Source organism: Mauremys reevesii, linkage group 25, assembly GCF_016161935.1.
Source record: "Mauremys reevesii isolate NIE-2019 linkage group 25, ASM1616193v1, whole genome shotgun sequence".
NCBI classification, from domain to species: domain Eukaryota; kingdom Metazoa; phylum Chordata; order Testudines; family Geoemydidae; genus Mauremys; species Mauremys reevesii.
In genome coordinates, this window is record NC_052647.1 from 7,102,339 (window position 1) to 7,128,731 (window position 26,393).

Consider the following 26,393-nt stretch of genomic DNA (forward strand, 5'->3'; position numbering starts at 1 on the left):
CCAGGTAGCCCTTAGCCATAGGCCTCCTAAGAACTGGATGCCTCCAAGTGCCAGTCATTCTGTCTTCTTGTCTTTTCCCCAGAGTCTGTTTTTTCAAGCCTTTCTTGGCTGAATACTGTGGCAACAAGCCAGACAAATAAATAACCAACCATCTTCCTTTTCCCTTGGATTCTCTCTGTCTATTGCTATTGATTCTGCCGTTGCCTAGTTTAGGTGAGAACAGAGATGGAATCGACTCTACGTCCGAGGGGGAGAAACAGCAAGATTTTTGTTCATTACACATGAGGGCAAAGATCTAAAAGCCTCGAGTTTAGGCAGAAAACCTCTCCAGTTTCCCGTTTTACCTTATCGAGCATGGCATCTCCACACTCCTTCAGTATAACCTTCATCCACAGTCCAGCTGCCGTGGCACAGGTGGGGCTGGCAGACAGCATACTTTCCACTGTGGCCTCAATAAAGGCTGTGGCCTGTTCTGGGGGAAAGTACTCACTAACAACCTGGGAATAAATCAAAAACAGGAGAGACTGCAATGATGTTTGGCTCCAGCACTTGTAAAAATGGAGGCCTAATTTCTCTATGGAAAAAGATCTATGCATCAGCAAATTGCATCTGACGAAGTGGGTATTCACCCACGAAAGCTCATGCTCCAATACGTCTGTTAGTCTATAAGGTGCCACAGGACTCTTTGCTGCTTTTACAGATCCAGACTAACACAGCTACCCCTCTGATTAATTAACAATTTGTTAATTAGCCTCATGTCCAGCTAGCCATTTGGGATTAAAATTCTCTCCATAGTCTATATACTACATTTTTGTATTCTACACTAATGAGATCAGGTTCGAGGCAAAGCTTCTGTTGCACAGTTAGCACAACATTGTACCGGCTATGCAGGAGGTAAGTTTCCAGTTTGTATTCTCTTAGATACACTGCATCTTTTACAACATATACAATGAAGTCAAGAGAGGCATGCTCACAAATATAGGCAAACCCACAAGGTGACAGAATGAAGACTGGATGGGTTCTCAGCTTGATGTTCCACTAATACAGTTTTTTCTCATGGATAGCTGGATAGGTCCATGTGTGTGCATCTGCGTGTGCATTTTCATGGGCGTGCAACATTCTGTGGAATCTGGATTTTACATGGCATTCATGGCACACATCTATGAAAAGCATCTTGCTGGTTACTAGCAACGAATGCCCCGCACCCACAGCTCGCTCCAAGTACAGAAAGGCATCATGAAAGTGTAAATGTAAAATGAAGGGTGCCTGGTCACTAGAACATCCGCACAAGTTTTTTGAGTCAGTTACCCTGGCCATTTTGGAAGATGCCTGAAACAGAGCCTCGGGGTCCGGAGCTGCTGTTAGTTCGTCACGGAGACATCTCAGCTCCTCCTCCGCTGACCCCAGGTTCATGGGCTGGCCTGGAGTGGAGAAAAGGAAAAAAAGTACTGTAACGACTAATGAAACTGAACCTCTACTGCATGGATATTCATACAGGAGGATCCATGTGCTAGGCTGTTATCAGCATAGTGTAAAATCTTGGCCCCATCAAAGTCAATGGCAAAACTCCTGTTGACTATAATGGAGTCGGGATTACACCCTAAATGTCTGAAAGTTAACAGTAGTGGTATGTTATTGTGACTGATACAGGATTGAACAAGCATCGTATTCAGCTTGGAGCAGCTTTCTGGGGGTGTCTGGTTTCAGTAGTGTCTCTGCTCTCACTATTTACATCTAATCTCACATTCAAGTACAACTCATGCAGGTAGCTGTGAGGTTCCAATGTAGAGGTGAATCCCTCCACCAAACTCTCAAGATGGGGCTGGACAAAACATTCGGCAGGAAACCCATGCTCATCCGTCACTTCTAAACAATGCTGGGATTTCTATGTTGTACACTCAAAGACTGGAGTCCCTTATTCTGTTTGTGAATCACCAACACTGTTTTTAGGACTGATTAATAATAATTAGAAATAGGGTCACCAGATGTCCCAATTTTATAGGGACAGTCCCAATTTTGGGGTCTTTTTCTTATATAGACTCATATTATCCCCCACCCCCGTCCTGCATGAGTTTCACATTTGCTGTCTGGTCACCCTAATTGGAAATGGCCTTAAATAATAACCAAGATCTATCCCATTAGGTGAAAAGAACGTCCTACTCCAGGGGTCGGCAACCTTTCAGAAGTGCTGTGCCGAGTCTTCATTTATTCACTCAAATTTAAGGTTTCGCGTGCCAGTAAGACATTTTAACGTTTTGAGAAGGTCTCTTTCTATAAGTCTATAATATATAACTAAATTGTGGTTGTATGTAAAGTAAATAAGGCTTTTAAAATGTTTCAGAAGCTTCATTTAAAATTAAATTAAAATGCAGAGCCCCCCGGACTGGTGGACAGAACCTGGGCAGTGTGAGTGCCACTGAAAATCAGCTTGAGTGCCGCCTTCGGCACCCGTGCCATACATTGCCTACCCCTGTCCCACTCTTTCACAAAGGGGAAAATGACCTACACTTACTCCAATAGCTTTGAATGCTCATGACAGAGGGCTGCTGCAAGAACTTTTTGTTTAAAGAATTATTCCAGGAAACCCCTCCAATACAGGCAGTGGCAGGGTAAAGAGAATGAAAATGTTTAGTACCAAGGGCTTGTTTACATGGAGAAGTCAAGAAAGCTAATCAAATTCATTTTCAAACTGCATTAGTTAAACTTCATTAAACACCTCTGGGGACACACTTATTTAGAATTAAAGGGGCCTTTTTTCAGGTTAGTTTAATTCATTTAATTCACTTAAATTAAGAAGGGCCATTTTCATTCAGAATCAGAGCATCCACACGTGTTTAATGACACTTTAAAATTTACACCTTTAGTTCATTTGGATTAACTCTCCTTAGTGTCCCTGTGTAGAGAAGCCCTAAGGAACTGAGCAGTTATCTACCTGGTGCAGACCATTTATTATTTGTACAGTTCCCAGAAGTGTGCCACACTCTTTACACATCATAATCGTCTCTTCTAATGAGCTATTTACAAGATGCCCACCACTCTGTTATCTAAGTGCCAACAGACAGGACAGAAAGAACTAGACAGGCAGAAAAATGGACATTACAACAGTGAAAGAAGCTGAAGAATTACTTATACCTGCTAATGGTCTCCTCACCTTGTATACAGAGAAGGCAGCTGATACAGTCAACCACCCACTGACGAGACGTGGCCAGTGAATCACAGCTGTATGGTGCTATTGCTCCAATCAGAGATCCAAACTGATGAAAAGTTTCCTGAGTCTAATTAAAAAAGAATGAAGAATGAACGTTCTCCAGCTGTACTAGACTTCACTTGCCATCTTTATTGTTGATACCAGTCAGCTCTGTGTTTTTGGGGAACCAGGGCACAGTATCTAGCTTGTGTGACTCCTGAAGGACACCCACAATTCCCATCTCTGTTTGAACCAAAACCGATCAGAGAAAAGGCTTGCAGAGAACAATGAAGGGTTTGGGGAGACACACCTAGACGCCTCCTGACAAGGGTGACAAGATTAAGACATCTCCATTTGCATACAGAATGAAGAACAGAGACAACTCTCTAGCCTCAACTGCATGAAAGATGGAATAGGGATTAGCATAAAGAATGAAGAACAGAGAACCGCACTGAACTCTGGGACCAGAAAAGCAGGGACGCATTGAATCATGGGAATCCCTGCTCCAGATGCTAATGAACCTACGCCTGCACACACTCAGCTCAGCAATTATCAGACCAATTCTAGTAATAAATCTTTGACTCATATCCCAAAATACTGAAGCAGCCTAGTTGCCTTGTGAGCTCCCCGGAAGAAAACAACACCCATAGCCAAGAATGATCAGCTCCTATTGACTAGCCTAAAGAAAACCCTTGAGCCATCAGTTTACCCATAAACAAATCTAGTGTTCTCCCTTGAACCATTGTATTTTCTCTACAAAACCCCTACCTATGCCCAGGTAAGGGTTCTGATGTATAGGCCCAAACTCTGCATCAGTTCCACTGGGATTCCATCTCCTGACTGATCGTGCTGGGGGCTCTGCCTGTCTCCAGCACTCAGGACCCTGAGCGACCACCATCACCTGGGAACCCCGACCAGTTCAAGCCTCATGGAGTGGGTGGGATCCATCTCTCTCTCTCTCTCTGTTTTCTTTCCTACCTACCTTTAAAATGTAGCTGTTATGTTTGTTTAGCCCTCCTGGTGTGGTTATCACTATGATTCAATCAATAACTGTTATGGGTCAGCTGGTTGCTTCTCTCTCTCTCTCTCTCTCTCTCTCTCTCTCTCAATTTTACTCTTTTGTGTTTTTAGCTTCCCCCATTTACTCTGCAGCGACGCTTCTTGTACCTAAGCTAAAGATCCCTATAGTGCCCCAAAATACAGTGGGGTTTGTTCATCAAGTGGGTTACTACCAGTACAATTGTAATGTGAAAGTGTGATAGGAATGTGTTAAACTTGGGGCACATAAGTGGGTGGGGGGAGCAGTGGAAAGTGCTGCTGAACCCAGCCTGTTGAGACCAGGGACACATGAGGGTACCAGCTTGAAAGTGCTGCTCAGCCCAGCCCACTGAATGCAGGGACATATGAGGGGATCAGCTGGGGAGTGCTGATTGACTTGCTCTGCTAGTGTGTGTACGCATGTTCGTCTAGTTCTACTTATTAGCCCTGGGAACCTAGTCCTGCAGGAGAGCTCCATTGGGAGGACTTGTAGAAGGAAGGAGTAGAACACACAAGTGACATAAGCAACACAGTAATAGAATTACAGAACCGCCCCACCCCTCCCTTCCCCCACAGAAGAGTAACCCTAATTAATGAGCCTCCCCAAAGTAACGGGCACATCTGGTAACATTGTGCCTCTGATTCCTGTACTGAACTGGGTAACGCACATTGGAAAATATAATCCCAATTGTACATACAAACGGATGGGGTCTAAATTAGCTGTTATCACTCAAAGAAGAGACCTCAGAGTCATTGTGTACAGTTCTCTGAAAGCATCTGCTCCACATGCAGTCAAAAACGCTAACAACATGTTAGGAACCATTAGGAAGCGGATCGATAATAAGGCAGTAAATATCATTATGCCGCTATAGAAATCTACAGTACCCCCACACCTTGAATACTGCGTGCAGTTTTGCTCATCTCACCTCAAAAAAGATATGTTAGAACTGGAAGAAATACAGAGAAGAGTAACAAAAATTATTGGGCGTATGGGACAACTTCTCATATAAGGAGAGATTAAAAAGACAGGGACTTTTCAGCTAGGAAAAGAGACGACTAAGAGGGACTATGATAGAGATCTATAGACTCATGACTGGTGTAGAAAGTCAATAAGGAAGTGTTATTTAGCCCTTCACATATCACAGGAACAAGGGGTCACCCAATGAAATTAATAGGCAGCAGGTTTAAAACAAAAAAAGGAAGCATTTCTTCACACAATGCAGTCAACCTGTGGAACTCATCGCCAGGGAGATGTTGTGAAGGCCAAAAGTATAACTGGGTTCAAAAAAGAATGAGATGAGTTCATGGAGGATAGGTCCATCTCTGGCTATTAGCTAACACGGTCAGGGATGCAACCCTATGATCTGGATGTATCTAAACCTCTGACTGCCAGACGCTGGGGCTGGGACTGTCCAACAGGGGATGGTTCACTTGACAATTGCCTTGTTCTGTTCATTCCCTCTGATGCATCTGGCACCCACCACTGTCAGAAGACAGGATACTGGGTAGATGAACCATTCTTCTGGGGGATCCAGGATAGCCACTCTTATGTTTTATGTTCTTAGCGGATTACATAGAAATTCAGCTTTAGCATCCTGGGAGCATAAGAACCAAGAATGCATTTGTGACACTGGCAGACCAGTCAACCTGAGTATGACCCATAATAACTTAACAAGAGACACTTCTACTGTATCAAGACAGTTCACGTGCATGTGAATTTCAAAGAGACGCATTAGACTAGCAATCATCAACTCATTCAAAAATGAACAATAGATGCTAAGTGTATTTGTCTGTGGTTATCTATACCGGGTTAGAAGTTTCACAATGTAAATAAATTAGCTTGTAGATGCAAATTCCCTTTCATGGCTTAATTGCCTTAATTATGTGTGCAAGGTGTTCAGTTAGCCTTAAAATCAAAGATGTAAGACACTTCAGGAAACCAATCATTTCTACATTATCTTCAGCTTAACTATCTGTGTTATAATGGAAGAACGGCTAATTACCTTATGTGAATGAATGTAACTAGTTTACTGTGTATGCACAGGAAATAGAAGATTATCTTCAAAGCAAAGTACAACAGGCCATCTGCATTGGGGGAAGGTCCTTCTGTGACAATTTCTGTGAGGTAGGCTTGTCAGCCTGGTAGAATAGCTATAAAAGAGAAGGCTTGGGCCTGATCCTATCATCTCTAGACCGTTTAAATGTTGAACAGGGACAGTGTAAGCCATAGGACAGAGATCTTCCAAATAATCATTTGGAAGAACCTGGAAAATGCCTGGAAAAACTAACAGACATTACATCTAAGCTGCCTTTGGATTCTGATCTGTTGGGATGATTCCAGAGAGACTTTTACAAACCAGCAGTTTATTCCATCACTGTTGTGATCCTGAACTATGAACATGGAAAGTCACTTGTCTGGATATTGATCTTTTAACCATTTGTAACTCTTCTTTCTTTTAACAATAAATCTTAGATTTAGTTAAGGATTGGCTGACAGTGTGATATTTGGGAAGACCTGAGATTCACATTGACCTGGGGATAAGCATCTGGGACTTTATGATCAGTGAACCCCACATATGGTGAATCAGGTTTCCAGTAACCCCTCACTATATTAGACATAGAATATCAGGGTTGGAAAGGACCTCAGGAGGTCATCTAGTCCAACCCCTGGCTCAAAGCAGGACCAATCCCCAGACAGATTTTTACCCCAGTTCCCTAAATGGTACCCTCAAGTATTGAACTCACAACCTGGGGTTTAGCAGACCAGTGCTCAAACCACTGAGCTATCCCTCCCCTCTCTTCCAAGACAGGGATGTTTAGATGGGAGCCAAAGTCTGGAATGCCAAAAGGGGACCGCGTTTGGCATCTTGTTAACTAGGGTGGAAGCTCTTTTGTTGTTGACTTGGTGAATCTAATGATAGAATAAGCCATCAGTTTGGCTGTTGTCTCCCTCTACTTCTTGCAGTCTGCCTGCAGTGTGGTCACTGCATTGTTGTGTAAACCTCTCTCTTACGGAAGCAGAGGGATGTTAGTCACCTTCAGATCCAAGCTGCTGTCCTGGAAGAGTTTTTCATGCATTTGCGTTGAGTGTCAGATCTGATGTAAGCAGGGAAGTCAGCTCAAGGAAGAGTAAGGCTATACTCACTGTGCTATGAACTGTCTCTCGATAGGCAGTCAGCAGCTGGGTGCTGGCCTGCAAGGCCCTCTCTCTCTCCCACTCCTTCCCTGAACTGAACCATGTCCTTAGGAGCTGTTGGTAGAGCAGGGGAATGGACAGAGTTAGTACCAGAAAATCCCTCCCAAAAGTTCCTCTTAAACAGGTTTAATTGTCACTAAAATCCCTCTCCAAAGCATCTGACCTCCATGTAGCAAAGGAATTACATGTCTAATGGAAGAGCCCCTTAGATATACAAGTCCCAGGGACCAGATTCACCTCTGGTGATTGAAGCCAAAGGAGTTACATGAGAGATGAATCTGGGCCCGTGTATGTGATGTCTGCTGTAGACTGTCTGATGGGAGCTGTCTAGCACATTGCATGCTGTTTGATGTCTGCTGCTGTGTTCTATTTCCTGGGCAACTTCTCCCACATTGATTGGCAAAATGACAGAGAGAAGCATTTCTTTTTATTAATTTGAATAAGAGCAGAGAAGTCCCCCCAGCCCAGCTCCTTTTATAACTTCATTTTTATACTGAACGTGCATCAAACTCCCCACCCCTCAGCCCTTCACAATATTCTGTTCATGTCTGAGGAACAGGAAGTTTCCTCTGAATGAGTTTCCATACACAGGGCTTAACTCAATATTCATGAATTCCTCTTAGAAGAAGTGATCAGTTTCAACTGGTTCTCTTGGATTTGGCTACTGCAGTGGTGATTTTCTTGCCGCTCCAAGTAGTGTCAATGACACTGTAAGAACTTGGTCCCAATCCAGCCCTGGCATAAAATGGCATAGCTTCTGTGGATTTCAGTGGGGCACATGCCCGCTTATCCCAGGAAGAATTGGGTGCTTTCTCCCTAAAATTCACTCCATTGTGGAAAATTCCTCCACAACTGAAGCTTGACCCCCTAAATCTCTGACTCTTCCCTGCTGTAACACAAGAAACAATCTCACCACAGTTCAATGGACTACTCATCAAACATTTCCTGGAACCAGTCTGCGGTTGGTTCTTCCTCCAGCAAAGTCTCCACTAGCTTGCCAAGGGCTTCCAAGGATCTCACATAGAGTGACTGAAACCAGAAAAGAAGGAGTGAGGCTCAGCACAGATCATTTGTGTGTGTGGCCTGGGAAAGCTAACTATAACCTTGCAGGGGCCATGTGGGACTGCCATCACCCAGTGCCTGCTGGGCAGAAATACAGTGGATGGTGCGGAGGAGAATTGTTGTCACGTGCTTGTATATGCTGAGCATCCTTTGCTGTCCCGTCTTCCTCTTTCATCTTCTCCAAGGGAGGAAGGAAATAAACTTTTGAAGCACTGACCAAGGAGCTCACGGTTTTCCTCCAGGGTCAGAGATGGTTTGAGCTTGCTGGCAGAAGAAAGATAGAGAGAAAAGTCATGCATTAGACTCAGTACCACCTCCAAGTAAAGAAATGGGTCCAATGACTAGAGATTGTCCCAATCTAGAACCCCAAGTGCAAACAACCCTTCACTTTGCACCTCTCTTAAGTATTGGCTCCTCTAGAAGTAAAGCTAAAACTTCAAATCTCCTTTTAGAGAAACCCACAAGCTTCCTCCCCCCTGCCAGCTAGCCAGACACCTCCCTCCCCATCTGAACTCTGCTCCATTGTACTGCATGCCCCACAACCTCCAATCTTGTGTCTTTCGAGCACAAACCCCCAAATGGACACATTCAAATCCTTAAGAACTAAAGTCCTGCTGGTGAGCAGCATGTGAGCCACAGGGCCACCCAGAGGATTCAGGGGGTCTGGGGTCTTTGGCGATGGGGAATTGCCGCCGAAGGCCCAGCACTTTGGCGGTGGGTCCCGAGGCGGAAGTTCCCCCACGGCCGAATTGCTGCTGAAGACCTGGGCCCCCGTGAGAGTTTTCCAGGGCCCCCGGAGTGAAGGACCCCACTCCAGGGGCCCTGAAAATTGCCCCATTTGCTCCCCCCGGGCGGCCCTGGTGAGCCAAACCCTGCAGGCTTTAGACTGCTCCCAACCTGACACTCATGAATTAACAAATAAGAAGGCATCACAGTGCCAAGAAATATGGCAGAAAATAGCCTACCTCAGATGTCCAATGGCAAGAACTGCCTGGTAGCGAACTGGAGATGCCAGGGAATCCAGTGGTTCCTGTTTAATGAAGTCCTGAAATGCATGAATGGGGACATCAAAAATGGGAAATGGATTTGAAAGGCAGAGAGGCCTTCCTCTCACACCCTGAAACAGGGCTATATGCCAGACCTGGAATAAACAGACACCGTGCCCAGCAGACTCTCTGCCTCAGAAATGGGTTGTAGGGCCATCTGCAGGCTATACAGAGGACAGAAAGAGAACTCACAAGACACAAGCCATTCCTTCCAGTTACAGCCCACAATATATGTTAGCATCCCTGCCAAGCTCAGAGTGGACCCAGCATTCTGGGTGCCATGCAGGTAGCTCATGAGACTGCAGTAGTACAGTCACAGCCAATGGATAAAATATCATCTCCCCAGAAAACCAGTCTCATTACATTACAACAAACTCTCTTGTACTTCAGTCCTCAAAGCTCCTAATCACTCACCAACATGTAGCCAAGGAGCTCCAGTTTGTATGAGAATTCGAACTCTTGGGAGTCTCTGGTCTCCAAGATGGCACAGCTAATCTCCATGACATTCTGGATGAGGGTTAATTTTAGGTTCATGTCCTACATAATCGAGAAGGAGAAACAAGAGGATGTGGATGAGAAACTGAGAGAAGAACCAGAGTCCAGAAGATAAAGATCAGGAATTAAATCTAGCCTCGGGAGAGGAGAGGTGTCCCCAGACCCCAGAAGGTAGAGGACCCTGGCTCTGCACCCACCTCAGAAGAAGAAACCCCAGGTTCATCAAATAAATCCAGGCCTACTTACACCAGAGCAGCCAGGACTCCTGCTTGATGTAGCAAGGAAACCAAACTCTGTGCAATTTAAACAAGCAACTTGTGTACAGAAAATGCAAGAGCTGAGGGCAGATTATTTAGAATGTACCTTGTTCATAACAGTGATGCCCAGCACCTGAAAAACGAAATGCAAAACAGCTATTAGCAATGTTGATAGTCCCACATAACACACATCCTCAAAATGTCCTAGCTGGTGAATATGGAGCAGAGAGAAATCACTATTGTTAAATCTTCCAAAAGGCAGGAAAGGTATCCAGAGGGTGTTTTGCAGAGTCATTATCAGGGCCATCCTCTGTAGTATTTGCATTTGTGAACTACTGGAAGATCTCAGTTTGGTTCAACTGTTTTTGGCAATGCCTAAGTGAGAGTCTCAGTTAGACAAGGCAGAACTGAATGGCAAAGTGATGTGGAGAGGTTGCACTGAGATGAGAGTCAGGACCAGCAGTCAGGCACCTGGGGAACAGAAATAACAGACACACAGACAAACAAGACGACAGATAAGAGGTAAGGGAAGTAGTGAGTCAAGAAACAGCGTGACAGCAAATCAACTACATACAGGCTAGCACTAGTCTCTCTTGGGTAGCAAAAGATAGAGCTAGATACACATCCATATGAGGAGTTAGAGTGTTATTCTGAATAGCCTGAGTGTCACTGCATCTTAATTAATTTGTAGCTGGGGTCTACAGAATTTCAGAAGACTATAGAAAAACTATAGAAAATACAAAGAATAGCAACAAAAATGATACAAAATGTGACAGCTCACACTCCGTCCATTACAGTTTTAAATTTGAGTTATGTGACACTTATCATAAAAGCTCTTACCTGACCACTGGCTCTGTAATGGAGAAGGATGTTCCCTGTGATGTCTGCCTCTACTCGGGAGAGAAGCTGGTCTTTTGGAGCATGGACAGCCACGCTGCTGTAGGCCAGCATCAGGGTGCTGCGAGTCTTGCCTCTTCTCCCATGGTGGTAGTCCTAGACAATCAGAAAGTTCTTCTGATTCCTTTTGCTTTGGAATTCTGATCTGCTGCTGACCGAGGAATTCCTCACAGCAGCAATAGCAGCTTGCACTTGCAAAGCTCTTTTCAGCCAAAGATCTCAAACCACTTGCAAAAAGTATTTAAGCAATATAATAACTGTGAGGCGTGGAGATATTAGTATCTCCATCATTCCCACTAGGTAACTCTGACACAGAGAGCCTAAAATGCTGAACCTACAGCAGTGAAGTACACGGGAGCTTAGTCATTGACACTGGTGGGTACAAGATCAGGCGCTAAATGTCTTGCCTAAGGCTGCACAGTGAGTAAATGGCAGAGCCAGCAGTGGAAGCCCAGAGGCCTAGTCTCCTGCTCTAGCCTTTAGATCAGTGGTTTTCAACCAGAGCTACTTGTGTACCCCTGAGGGTCTGCAGAGGTCTTCCAGGGGGTTTATCAACTCATCTAGCTATTTGCCTAGTTTTACAGCAGACTACTAAGAATGCAAGTACAATATTTATATTCCAGTTGATTTATTTTATAATTATATGGTAAAAATGAGAAAATAAGCATTTTTCAGTAATAATGTGCTATGACACTTTTTAATAATTTTATGCCTGATTTTGTAAGCAAGTAGTTTTTAAGTGAGGTGAAATTTGGGGTAAACAAGACAAATCAGACTACTGAAAGGGTACACTAATCTGGACAAGTTGAGAACCACTGCTCTAAATCACAGGTTCCATAATTGTCATCCGTAGCCCACTGGTGGTCTACCTAAAGCAGGTTGGTTGGCCACATGTTGCTTGCCACACCTCCTCATTTCCAGCCACTAACTGGGATTAAAAAAAATGCTAAAAATCCCTAAAGCTTTTCCATGCAAGCGACTGAGGTAGTTCCCACACATTGTGCATGGGAGGGGCGCTCAAGCCATGAGACATCAGATGATAAAAATCATTTGAGAGAACCCCAGCTCCAGAGTGTGCTCCTCTCTGCTTAACTGCAGGCGTCACGTAGAAGGCACACACTGGGGGACAATGCGAGCTGAGCAGAGCAGACACTACCCCAGGGCTGATGCCCCTGTTTTAGAGGGAGAGGAAGTTGGAGAGAAGCCCCTGGCTCCTTTACCTTCAGGCGGCTGATGAACCCAGGAATCGTAACCTTGCTCATTGCAGCCCCAAACTCCTGAAGTGCGTTGAGGGTGAGGTCCAAGTGGCTCTCAGCAGAGAGTGCAAGGATGGAAATGACTCCCTGTCACCCAAGAAAAATACTGGTTAGGATCTAACCCACGAGTCCCTTCCTTTCAGCTGAAGTGGTGTAAAGCGCGAGTCAGGCGTCAGACACATGGGCAGCGGGGGCTGAGTGAAACAGCAATGAAGAGGATATGAAGCGAAATGGCATCTGTCCCAGGCCAGCTCAGAGCTGAGCCCCACAGGAAGCATTCAGGGGTTACTTGGTAAAGTGGGGAGAGGGACAGAGTCCTCACCTGTCTCTCAGGGGCTTCCATATAATCTGTTGCTTTCAAAAATTGATGAAGCTGGGATTTAACGTGGCCCAGGTCCTGACAAACTGCTAAGGACGTTCCTAGCGCCTTATACAGGAAACTCTGAAAGAAAGGGCCGGCACTGAGATACCAGTAACAGAACGTGCCAGTCAGTACAGAGCCAGCTCAGCAACACTCAGGAAAGAACAAGATAGCCAAGTCCAAGCACCCATACTGCAGAAACATCCCATCATCTAGCCCAGCCAGAGAACCAACAATGCAGCACAGACAAGCAGCCTGTCCAAGCAAATATTGGAAGGGCAGGGGGGCAAGAGAGCAGGGAACAAGTAAAAACAAATTTTATATGCAGAATAAAATATAAGGTAATGAAGCCTTGAGAGAAGCCTTATGCAGCCCCCCAATCAGAATTTCAAGGGAAATTAAGTAGAAACTAAGCCTTAACAGAGAACAAACCTTTTCACGGGAGGGGCTGGTATAGCTGGCCATCTGCTGGTTCAACTCAAGGCTTATCTGGCTGCTCCAGGCACTGTCGTCTATCATCCCCAGAGATGTTCTTAGGAACTGAGTGTAAAAGAAGAGAGTTAAAGCAGATGGTTAATTGCAAGAATTTGGGGGTTGTTGTGGGGGTTTGTTTGTTTATTTGTTTGGTGTTTTTTTTCTTCCTTGTTCTCTCTTGTAAACTTTCCAATATTCAGGTGTCATGGGAAGGTTATTTCCCTATTGAGAACTATAAACATCGACAACCCAGATTTCCTCTGCTGTCGTTCTTTAACCTTTGTGTGATGATTCCTCTCAGTCCCCAAATCCAGATGAACAGTGAATTGGAGAATGAGATGGAGCCAAGAAATCTGACCATTGAGGAGTGATTTTATAGTGGATGGAGGATGGGTCTAGTAAACTTTGAGCAAAGGGCCTGGACTACGAAGGACCAGGCACCTTCTCTGAAGTGCTATGAACCCATTCTGCCACCTCCTGAGGTCCCCAGGGTTGTGAGGTACCTCACTACCCCTGCCCTTAGCATGAAAGCCTTCTCTGTGCCTGCCAGGTGTCAGCTCCTGACTCAGCCAGCCACAGGAAACACAAGCACGCCCTTCTCACCCCATCCAGGTTCCACTCTCCTTCTACAGATAAGCAATCGGTACAGTCCAACCGCCGAGCCCTCTCTGCAGCCCCACAACGTCCAGCCCCTGTTCCACTGGACACTCACAGAATTCATAGGTTTGCTACACATCACCTTACCAGTTTCACCTCAGCATCACCGCTCCATGGACTTAGATACATTTATAGTGAAAACAAGCAGAGTTCAATTGACAAAGATCAGAGAGTTGGGAAGCAGCAAGTAAAATTAATGTAAACAAATGGTTACGTAAAAATAAAATCCTAACACACTTCTAGAGCTTGAACTTAGATAACCAAATATTCCCCTGTCTCACAAAGGATAGCTCCCCCAAATCTCTCTCCCAGCATGAAACACCCAGACCAAAGATCATCCTCCATTCATAAGACAAGGAGCTGTCAGTTCGTCCAATAGATGAAGGATACCTGGGGCCAGATACCTCTGGACCTCCAGATATAGTTCCACGCATCCATTGTCTTCATTTGAAAACAGGGAACCCCTATTGTTTGCTTGTTTTCTTGTATCAAATCTCCTCTGGAGACTTCACAATCACTTGATTAGAATTTTCCTCTGTTGATTAGCATCCACTGTGAATAATTACTCACAGGCAGATAAGCGTCTCCTGCCTGAAAGAAACTTGTTTATCACTTTCTGGTGAGCAGCCCCAACTCACAGACCTTAAAAGCATCAATTTCAGTATAGAACCATAGCACCTTATATATTATCCATCCAATCACTGTGCAATGCTTATGATGAGCCGTGTGACACAGGTATCCAGTAAAGGCTTTACATGACACCCTTTGATTATATAGAGATCAGATCCAGGGAATAAAAGGTAATAATTGGAGATGTACCGATCTCCTAGAACTGGAAGGGACCTGGAAAGGTCATTGAGTCCAGCCCCCTGCCTTCACTAGCAGGACCAATTTTTGCCCCAGACCCCTAAGTGGCCCCCTCAAGGATTGAACTCACAACCCTGTGTTTAGCAGGCCATGCTCAAACCACTGAGCTATCCTTCCCCAATCCTGTAGCCTAAGTCAGTGGACACCCAAAGGACCAGGAGTCACACCCTCATCTCCCATTGAAGTCAGCCAGAGGTTAGTAACTTTCAGCACTTTGCTGTTTCAGGCCCTAATTTTGAACAGCAGCCAGGAAATCTCAGAAACCTCACAAGAAAACCTAATCTTAGTTGATTTTTTAGCCCAAAGAATTTCAAAGGAGGCTGGATCTGGAATGGGGAACTCCAGAGTGTAATCCAACCCCAAATGGAACTGCAAACCTTCTGGGGCGTATTTGTCACTAGGTCCCTTCCTTTCATTTTCAGCACTCGCCATCAAAGTGTTCCTTGTCTGGATTTACATGAGGCTGCAAAGAGCTCTTTCTGAGCAGAAAGGCTTCTCCCTGAGATACAGTCACCAAACCCTGTCTTGTCTCTTTTCCTTTTGGGGTTTCTCACAGCAAATTTTCTTTTGAGTGGCAAAGAGAAAAAAAGAATCCTTTCAATGTCCCCAGTGGTGCATTAGCACCATGAGCATGCTGGTTTTCTGGTTATGTTGTGTGTTGTTCCCAGTGGTAGCAGAGTTATTTATAACTAGCGCTGGTTGAACAATGGTAAGTCCATTTCACAAAGCAAGTGGGAGTTTTTGTTTTCTTGATTTTCAACACACACATGAAAAGTGAAAGAAACAAAAATATTTTGCTTTTCAAAATAAAAAATGACCATTATTCAGTTCTTTGTTTTCCCCCTTTCCTTCCCTTTATCCCTCGTCCCCAGGCCTTTCCTCCCCTCTTCCACTTTGTGACTGAAAAAGCCGGGGCGGGGGGAGGGGAGGCAAACAGGAAAGCAAATGAAAAAAAACCCCAAAAAATCAACTTCAGTTAAAAAAAAAACTGAACATTTTCCAGTTGGGTTGGGTTTTGTTTTGTTTTGTGTTAAAAAAAAAAATTTGAAAGTGTCCCATGAAAATAAAAAAGGCCAGTTTTCACTGAACAAAAGTTGCAAATGAAATGGTTTGACCAGCTCTGCTTAGAACGAATAGTTTATCATTAATATTTTCCCCAGCTGATACATTTGGAGGGGGGAGGGAGGGCTGTGACAATACAGCTGAAAGCCATCTTGTACCTGAAGCAGCATGTGCTCCCACTGCACGTGGTCCAGGGAATTCTCTGTGTTTCCTATGAAGCAGGAGGCAAAACAATAATGTCAGCTAGGTTAGCAAGAAGAGTCGTCCCAGGAATCTCCTTTGCAATCAGTCCTTCGAAAACCCCTGCTCTGCCAAGCTGTAACATGCCTGCGCTTTCAAGGCTAAATGGGACCTACGCCAACGTTCTTTGTTGGACCCACAGAAAGTATCATGTTATGTACCCTGCTGGCATTTCTATTCAGGGTCAGTCAACCCACCAGGAGTGAGATGCTGAGCACTCCCAATTCCTTTTGACTTTAATGGGAGCTGAGGGTACTTAGCATCTCAGAAAGCTGTTCAGCACATCAGAATACTGGGTTTAATGTGAATACAAACTTTTCCTGCATAATAAAAGATTCTGGACTTGATCCTAACTTGATGTAAATCGGTGTAGCTTCATTGAAGTCAATGGAATTATACTGATTTACATCAGCTGAGAATCTGGCCCCGTTTCTGAATGTCCAGCTCTAACCTACCCTTCTTTAATGTCGGCACAAGGCAGTACTGGGGACTCTGTACAGCAACAACTAGGAAGATACAGCTCATTTTTAAAATCTTTTGTGACTATCAAACCCACTTGAACATTGTGGGGTCTGACCTTCATCAGAAACATATCGGGTTTGGGCTCCACGTAGGGTCTGTCATACTCCACAGAGACTACACTGGCACAACCACGTCATTGGAGTTCTGCTGGCATAACCCCATAGTGTAGATGCAGCTACACTGACTGAGGAGGTCAATAGATTCATACCACTGTAAAATTGCTGAAAGACATTATTAGGCCCATAATACCTAGAGTCTACATGGGCACCCACTTGGCCAACCTAGCTTTTATGGCTCAGGCTTCCTTACAGAAAGAAAAACTCTGGGTTTTTAATTGAATCACCCTTGAAAGTAAACATGGGGTTTAATTTTCAGAAACATTCAGTTTGCAAAATCAGACTATATATGGAACCCCAAAATATTTCACTAACCTCCAACTTCATGTGTAATTCACCTTCCCAAACATTAACCTAGCAAAGGTGTGGGGAACTGCTGTAAAATTTCCATTCAGCTGAAACCTTCCTGGCCTGATTCTGCCCGGATTGAATTGGCTTCAGTGGTTTAACTCTAGATTTAGCCCAGTGGTTCACAGTTATCCAGATGAAGGAAAAGTGAGGGCCTAGAAGCCCAATTTCAATTCCCCACTGTTCCCACATACTGCAACAGGAATGGCACACACGTGTCGATACGAAGCTGCATTTTCTGGCTTCCCTTCTATGCTCCATGGACCGCACTCCTCCTAACTAGCACTTTACCTTCAATGTACTGCAGCAGAGATGGGATCTTTACTCCCACATCTCACCCACTGCTACATGGATATTTTGGTGCAGGGCCTGTAGTAACTGCAAGGCAGCACATCCGTGTCCTTCTCCTGCATAAGGGGACGAGGCTACTACCTGTCAGCGAGAGAGAAGAACAGGCTAAGTTTGGTCAGCACAATACCAGTGTGGTCCTGAAGGAGGAATAGTTCAGACTCTCTCATTGTGGAGACCATACAACAGAGTTGTTGATTCTACTGCAGTGCCTTCCTGAAGAAGAAAGCATTCTAGCTAGTACGAGGATGCAGAACAGTGCGTCTCAGGAGAGGGCAGAGACAGAGAGATCCAAATCATACACACTCCTCAGCCTGTCTACAAGCATCTAGCTAGAAAACCCATTTTATAGTTAACTGTCCCACTTCACATTCCACAGAAAACCTATTCTCATGGTCTACTCACCAGGAGTCGTGCCAGCAGCCCCTGGGGTGTAGGGAGTTTCACTAGGGAAAGAAAGAGAATATCATGAATTCTGCCAGACTTTCAGAGAGTCCTGCTGATGTTATTCACCTAGCCATTTCCAACGTGCCCACCAATGTTGAATGCAGCTGATCATAATTTGCATTTCCATAGTGCTTTCAGTCTGAGCTTCTCAAAATGCTTTACAGCCATGAATGAATTCCATCTCACAGCACCTCTAGGAGATTGCCATTAATTACTCCTTCATTTCACAAGTGGGGAAGCTGAGAGAGAAAGATCAGGTGATTTCCCCAAGGTCACATCAGAATTTTGGTGGCAAGCTGGGAACAGAACCCACATTTCCTAGCTCCATCCCATGGCCATGTTGTAATCACAAGACCATCCCTCATTTTAGCCTTCTCATTGCAGATGAGAGAACTGGAGCAGACTGAACCTGTTCATTGCGTAGTGTGCCTGGAGAGAATAAATGAAAGAGTTTCTGTTATAAACCTGGTCCACCGTAGTCAAGGCAAGCAGCTTCTTCTCCTTCCTGCTGCTTTTTCTCAGCCAGCTCCCTAAGGCATCTGCAGAGAGTCTTCAAAGTACCAGTGTACTGAACTGGCACCACATATTCGAGAAGCCTTGGCCATAACACCTGCAGAGAAGAGCGAGACTGTTCAGTACGCAGCTATTTCCATCCCCCCACCTCCAATATCCTGCTGTCGGAATCCCTCCCTCTCATGTAGCTTGTAGCTTAGCCCCCTGGGGGACCTAAGGGGCAGTTGCACTCAGACAGTGGAAAGAATGAAGAGAAGATCTCTGCAACATGATTCCTTCCAGTTCAGTTGCTTTCTATCTTTTCTCTAATGTGAACCACTTACTCCATGATGAAGGGTCACATCCTGACATGAATCTGACATGCTGTTCCTCCATTATGCTGACTGTGCAAAAAGCTTCCTTGTGGGGAGGTACAAGGAAGATAAGGAAGAACGTCCCTATTTCAAGAAGCAGTAGCAACAGGTCACTTACTTGGGTCATTCCAGTGACCGAGGTGTCCAGACATTGCAGGATGTCAGTGCACAGGGTTTGGATCGTGTTTTCTTCCGGAATAGCCTGGGTGAGAAGTGTTGTACCCTGCTGTGAGACAGCTCTATAGAACTTATTAGCTAGTAGCAAGACACTGGCTAGAGAATCAGTGTCCTTCTCTTACAAAGCCATCATGAACATTGACCTATGCCTGCTTTTATATTGCACTGGAAGTGCACAAACATCTGAAGGGAAGAGAATAATGGAAACTCTTAACTGGTGGGTCAGATCCCAGGCTTAGGAAAACCCTAAAGTGAAGGGAATGATTCTCCGAACACAAGAGTTTCCCCAACAGGGTTAATTTTCTTTAAATTTGAAAAACTGTTTCATCTTTTTATCTCTGAGGAAAAACATTCAGACTCTGCCCAGTGGAAATCAATATGCAGAACCAGGGGGATCCACTCTGTTTGTTCTGATGCCCCAACCAGCTTGGTCATTCTGGGTGTAGTGAGTGTGATTCTATCAACGGACCTAATTCTGCTCTTACTTACACTGGACTAAATATTGATTGACTCTACTGATTTCAGTGTAAAGGAGAGCAAAACTGGCTCGAGGAGAAAAAGCAGCCTTCCTTAAGATGGGGGTGTGTGTGCGTGTGTGTGTGGAAAAAAGGCCCTTGGAGAGTATTGCCACAAGCTCCAACTTTGAAGAAAAGGGGCCAGGCAGAGCTAAGATCTTCAACAACTTACTGTAAAGTTGAACTGTTTATGTTAATACAGATCATGGATCCAATCATGGAGCACAAAGTTTCTGGAGCCTCTGGCTGTGTCCATGGATAGAAATACGGATTGAAGACATTTTTAAACTAGTACATGTAGATTAGAGCATGTAGTGAGGAAATATGCAGCAAGCTTTTCCAGGCTCTTGACAGTCTGGGATGCAACCTGCATAACCTCGGTATTTTGCTGATAGTTTATGTTTGCTTCAACAGCCACCGAATTGGGCACCATTATGTTCTCTGGAGAGTCTATTGAAAACAAAGAGATGTGCTTTCTTGTACAAGAACATTTCACTGAAAAATGGTGTTTTCAGAATTTTCAATGACTCATCAGAGGTTGAGAACCTAGATGACTCTGTTAGATGTAAATACCCAGTGTGAGAGTCTGATCTGTTACACTAGTATAAATCCAGAGTGACGCCACTAAAGTCAGTGGAGTTACCTTGACTTTACACCAATATAACTGATCAGATTCTGGCTCTAATCCTTCAGTCCAGTTGTCCTTGAGTCAAAACTCCCACTGAAGGCAAGGAGCAGTCAGCATGCAAGAATGGTAGGACCGAGTCTTAAGTGTTAAGAAGTCTCCTTACTAGTTTGCTGGTGGACACGCTGAACTCCGTGAAAACATGTGCTACCATATCCCAAGCTGCACAGTTCTCCACACTTTGTAAGCTGAGCAGCCTCTGGATGAAATGAAGAACTGCCTTCCTCACCTGCAAGGGCAGAGATGACACACATGAGTTATTGTTATCCCTTCTGCCTGAAATAGGAGATAGGATATGAGAGTCCTTATGCTTTTGATTTGATCTCCTTGGCTTATAAACATGGATCCATTTAACACAGTCAGGATAATGACATGCCTTCTCTAGTCTGCAGTCTCTCCTCTGGATCTGAATGAAAGCTCCACCCAGATGTCCATTCATCCCATATCATTGAAAAAAATTGAAATATTTCACTGCTCCACACAATCTTACCGTAGCATTCTGATCACTGAAAGTGGATTTCACTGCCTTCACAATCAGACACTTTTTCGGTCTTGTCTCGGGCACTGAAAGATAAGGAGAGGTGTACAGTACTTCTTTGTTCCACACACTCACTTTCCACATTGGAATGAATCCCGGATTTCAAAGGCCCTATTTAAGAGTAATACCTAGCTTCTCTCATACACAGAATCAATGGGGAAAACATAGGACCAGACTCTGGTCTGAGTTACACTAGTGTAAATCGAAAGTAATTCCAGTTCTATAAATAGTGCCATCATGCTGCCATGATGGAAATAGTATAAAAGAATTAGATAGACTGAGGTCAATCTGTGTTTAACACAGTCTAACAGAACTCAGAATCTAGTCTACAGTGTCTAATACTGACGATTATCGAGTCAGGGGTATTATTTTATTTTTGATTATCGTTAATGTGCATTAGCCCCAAGTCAACTTCTGTATCTGAAGTTGAAAAATACCTTGGGCTACATTCAGCTCTTAGTTGAACCTGTTGATTTCTGTGTGGCCATAGGGGGGTAACTTAGGGCAGCATTTTGCCCTTAGTGGATATCAGACCACTGGTGACTGTGTGTTATAGAGATTCTGTGCCCCATTTGCAGAGGTGATGAGTCTGTTACAGCCCTGCCGGGCCTACAGAGCCTTGGTTCTTTAGCTCAATCTATAGTAGCTCATGCTTTTAGCTCTGGATCAGGGCTGGCTTTAGGCCGATTCCCCTGATTCTCCTGAATTGGGCCCCGTGCCTGACAGGGCCCTGCACATAACTGGACCCCACGCCCAGTGACCTTTTAAATTTTTACTCACCCGGCAGCGCTATGGGTCTTCGGCGGCACTTCAGTGGCGGGTCCTTCCCGCGCTCCGGGTCTTCGGCAGCACGTGAAGGACCCGCTGCTGAAGTTCCACCGAAGACTCAGAGCGAGTGAAGGACCCGCCGCCGAAGTGCAGCCGAAGTCTCAGGGCACCGCCCGGTGAGTACAAGCCCCACAAATCAGGCCCCGCACTTCCTAAAGCCGGCCCTGCCTGGGCGTCCCCAACTCAACCCTCAGCATGTCGGCCAAGAGGGCAACTGGCACAGTTGCTCCTGTGTTACCACAGTCAGCACCAACAATAGCTCTGAGCAGATTCAGAGATGCCACACGAACAGCCTCATTCTCAATCTCCAGCTGCGAGTGCAGAAAGGCTATCAGATCATCAGGAGAAGAATGGGCTGCAAGGCAAGAAATCACGTCCTCGCTGATGACAGAACTCTTATTGTTACCATACCTTACAAAGGTAAGGAAGTTACAAGGAAACTACTGTGTAACTCAGAGTTTCTTCCCCTTACCTAGTTGAACTACACAATGGACCAGCTCTGTGTGATTTTCCATGCTGAGCGGCTTAGCTTGAGAACAGATCTGTGGGAAGAAGGGAAATGGTCAAAGAAAAACTAATCAGAAGCAATTGAAAAGAAAATGTTCAATTAATTTCTAAGCTTCCACTTCCTACTTGTCCAACTAGAGGTCTGAACCCCAGGTGGATGGTACTGAATGCACAGCAAGAATCAAACACAATGTCCAATACATTAGATGAGAGAAGCTAGAGTGTTTTGAGCAGCAGAGCTCATCGAATCAAGACACAGCCACAGTGTTTACTGTACAACTCTGACTCCCCCTGATAAACGGCTTATGGTAAAATTGCTTTACAAACTGAGCTGGATATTAGCCAAGAAAGTGAGACCACTACCTGCTTACTCTTGAGCCTGCAGAAATCAGTAAGGCATGAGGCAGTCCCCAGGCTCTGCACTATCATTTCATAGATTTGGATTGTTAATATGCTTCAGATCTGCTGTGCCTAAGCTCAAGGGATCCAAGCAAAACCACCCCTCACCTGGTTATGCAGAGCACTGCAGATGGCTTGAAACTTCCCGTCAGGGAGAGGGATCTTATATTCACCAGAGACCTCCAAGAGCTGGCTCAGACTCTGCAACAGAGGGTGAAAGTCAGATGGTGGCACACACAGGAGCAATATGTAGTGACTGAAGCAGATTCAGGATTCATGGATTCCAAGGCCGAAGCGGATTATTGCCATCATCTAGTCTGACCTCCGGTATAACACAGGCCACAGACCTTGCCCAGAATAATTCCCAGAGCAGAGCTTTTAGAAAAACATCCCAATCTCTATTTAAAAACTGTCAGTGAGGGAGAATCTGCCTTGGCCCTTGGTAAATGGTTGTAATGGTTAATTATCTCACCATTAAAAATGGACACCACATTTCCAGTCTGAATGTGTCTTGCTTCAGTTTCTAGCCACTGGATCAAGTTACCCCTTTCTCTGCTAGACTGAAGAGCCCGTTATAAAACATGACTCCCTCATGTAAGATATTATAGACTGTCATGAAGTCACCTGTCACAGGATAGGTCCACCCCGTCAGGGTGGTACCAGGTTGTGGAGGAAATGAAGTAGATCTCGGGCGGCCCAGCTGGCCTAGTCTCCTTAGCCACCGCAGCAGTCCTGACTCCTATGGCAGCATAGCCTAATGGTTGGGATCAGCGCAGCAGCCCTTCAGTGAGGTTCCACGGCCAAACAGCCTGAGTCTGTAGGGCTCCCCTTCTAGGTATAGCAGTGCGGCCTAGTGGCCAAAGTCAATGGAACCACCCTTGGCAGCAGAGCAATGCGGCCTAGTGGCCAGAGTCATTAGAACCACCTTTTGCAGGAGGGAAGTGTTGCCTAGTGGCCAGCCCTTCTCCACTGGGTCCTACGTATTCCACAGGTCCCAGGCCAGGGCCCTGTCTTGCCGCAGGGGTATCTGCCACCAAATCAGCGGGGATCCTTCCAAAACACACCAAGTCAAAGCCCAGTGCCTCAACTGGATCAATGCTTAGTCTACCTAGGATACTTTCCACTCAGGAATTCTGTGGTCTCTCCTCCATCTCTGGCATTGGGCGGCTGGGGGTCGGTTGCAGCCACAGTCTGGCTGATCTCTGAATCCTGGAGCACTGGCAGTCTCTCTGCAGGAGCCTCCAATGCACCCAGGGCCGGCGCTTCCATTTAGGCGAGCTAGGCAGTCGCCTAGGGCGCCAGGATTTGGGGGGGGGGGGCGGCATTTTGCCTGGAGGGCGGCAGGTGGTTCCGGTGGACCTCCTGCAGATGTGCCTGTGGAGGGTCCGCTGGTCCAGCGGCTCTCGTGGAGCATCCGCAGGCACGCCTGCGGCAGGTCCACCGTCGCCGGGGGCCGGCCCCTCCGCTGGACCGCGTGCGGGTGGGCCACGGAGCCGCGGGACCGGCGGCAAAATGGGTAGAGCCGGCCCTGCGCCTAGGGTGCCAAAAACCCTGGCACTGCTCCTGAATGCACCTCTGCTCTCTTCGGCAGCCATCCCAGACTGAGCTGAGTGGCTCTCTTTAATATCCTGGTTCCAGCTGAAGCATGCCCAGCAGAGATGAGGGGCCATGGCCTCCTTAACCCATAAAGTATGATTATCCCGTGTTGAACCAATGTTGGGTAGCTAAACCCAATCACACACCCTTTTACTTTCTGTTTGTTAAACTAAATAGATTGAGTTCCTTGATTCTACCACTGTAAGGCATGTTTTCTAATCCATTAATCACTGTGGCTCTTCTCTCAATCTCCTCTCCAATTTATCAACACCCTTTTTGAGTTGTGGGCACTAGAACTGGACACCGTATTCCAACAGTAGTCACACAAGTGCCAGATTTAGAGGTAAAATAACCACTGTACTCCTCCTAGAGATTCCCCTTTTTATGCTTTTCAGCTTTTTTGGCCACAGCATGAGCTCATGTTCAGCTGATTGTGGTGATCATGATGAACAATCTTTTCAAGTCACTGCTTCCCAGGACAGCATCCCCCATCATGTATGTATGGCCTAAATTCTTTGTGCCTAGATGCTCACATTTACATTCAGCCATATTTAAATGCACCTTTGTTTGCACCCAGTTTACCAAGTGATCTAGATCTCTGTGAATCTGTCCTCGCCATTTTTTACCACTTCCCAATTTTTATCTCATCTCCCAACTTTATCAGAGATGATTTTATGTCCTCTGCCAGGTTATTGATAAAAGGTGACAATCAATTCTCCTTTGCTGCTTCAAGCTTCCAGAATGTCTCTGATGCCATCTACAGATTTTACTATATTGAAGCAGTTCTGTAGTGCTCTGATGCTATCAAACAAGTCCATCATGCGTTGGTTCCCTCCAAATCATGGGTATTTCAACCCCAAAAGTGACCACATACTGTACCAGAAAGCTTCAACCAACAGAGATGGTGAGTAAATATCACTACCAAGAAGTTATAGCTGTCTCGTGAGTTCATTTACAACAGTGTAGCCGCACTGAAGACAGAATATGGCCCGTTAATTCTTGCTCATGTGGTACTCAGGGTAGATGAAATAGAGAGAGAAGGGGAGTGAGACAATATCTTTAATTAGATTATCTCACCCACCTTGGCGCTGTTGGGACCAACATGGCTACAACAACACTGCATAGAACGGGAGGTGAAATAGACAGGCAATGCTTTTAGATCCATCTAGTTACATAATCCAAAGCAATCACCCTCAAGCCTCCTTAGTATTAATTTTCAGCCATTGACCATTGGCTTGGTACTGACCAGAGACAACATATGGCAGACCATGCTCTGAGGAGCTTATGAACTAAAAGAGAGACGCAGAGTTGACAGGATGTACTGGGAAATCATGAGGGAGGATCTTGTTGGGGAGGGGGGCAGGTGTTTTGTTTTTTATTTCCTTATCATCCTCCCCAGGAAACAGAGGATGCTTTTCATAAGAGGCATTTACCTACAAATCTTCTTGCCTGGCTCACCATGTGTATAAACCCAGAACTCGTGTGGATATTTATTTTCTAACAAGTCACTGTCTCAACCAGGAAACCCCACTGGCAGCAAATTCCTTGTGCAGTTCATACATGCACACACATAGACAGTTACCTTAAGGAGTGGTACCTCACCTTGGTGACGTGAAAAACATCAGTGTTTTCATTATATTGCTCAAGGAGCCATGAGAGGTGTTCAAATATCTGATCTTGATACTCCTCTTTGTGTAGCAGGAGGCTCATCATGGGACCAAGGGCTTTGATGATAGCCTGCTTGAGCTGCATAGATGAGACACAGAATTTATGTTCCTACTAATTCATTCAGTATCATCCAATGGGCACACCTTTTCTACTTCCAATGCCTGCAACTTCCCTTGTTCCACTGTAGGAATGGGCCTATCTCAATATTTCCTGGTAAAGAACCGGGACTCGTAGGGTTGGTTTCAGGATTATATCCTAATGCACCTCACAACTATACCAGGTAAAATATTCCCCAGATTAGTATGCATTCTAGGCCAACTCATCCCTGCTGGAACTCCACTGGGGCTGAATGGAGGAATTAATTTAAGCCACTATCCCATGTTTATCTGCACGTTAGGTGCATAAAACTAGAATCCATGTACACTGCGTACTGACAGAATTTCCATGATGTGGTGACATTATAAATGTTTGGGTTTTAGATGTTTTACATGACACTCTGTTCCATCCAAAAGGACCTACCACTAAATGCCATCATCACAATGAGTGTCAGACACATAGAATTTAACGTTACAATTTCTGCTAAAGGTTTAGAGAACCAGCAATTCTCACCTCCGGCTCCTCACAGGTCAGCCAGTTGCTGGTCACATGAGTGTAGACGGGAAGAAAATGATTGCAGAGTCGCAATTGGCCCACTTTGGGAATGAGCACTTTTCCCAGTTAGCCAAAAAGACGTACTGC

General features: G+C 45.2%; 1 long non-coding RNA gene across 1 annotated transcript; it reads right to left on the minus strand.

The window, feature by feature from the left end:
* Positions 1–22,532: 22,532 nt before the first annotated feature.
* LOC120391431 lies at positions 22,533–26,354 on the minus strand. The gene is made up of 3 exons (XR_005591305.1): positions 26,265–26,354; positions 25,590–25,733; positions 22,533–22,592 (listed from the first exon to the last, which is right to left on the minus strand). It is a non-coding gene; the product is annotated as an uncharacterized LOC120391431 (long non-coding RNA).
* Between the last annotated feature and the right edge of the window lie 39 nt (positions 26,355–26,393).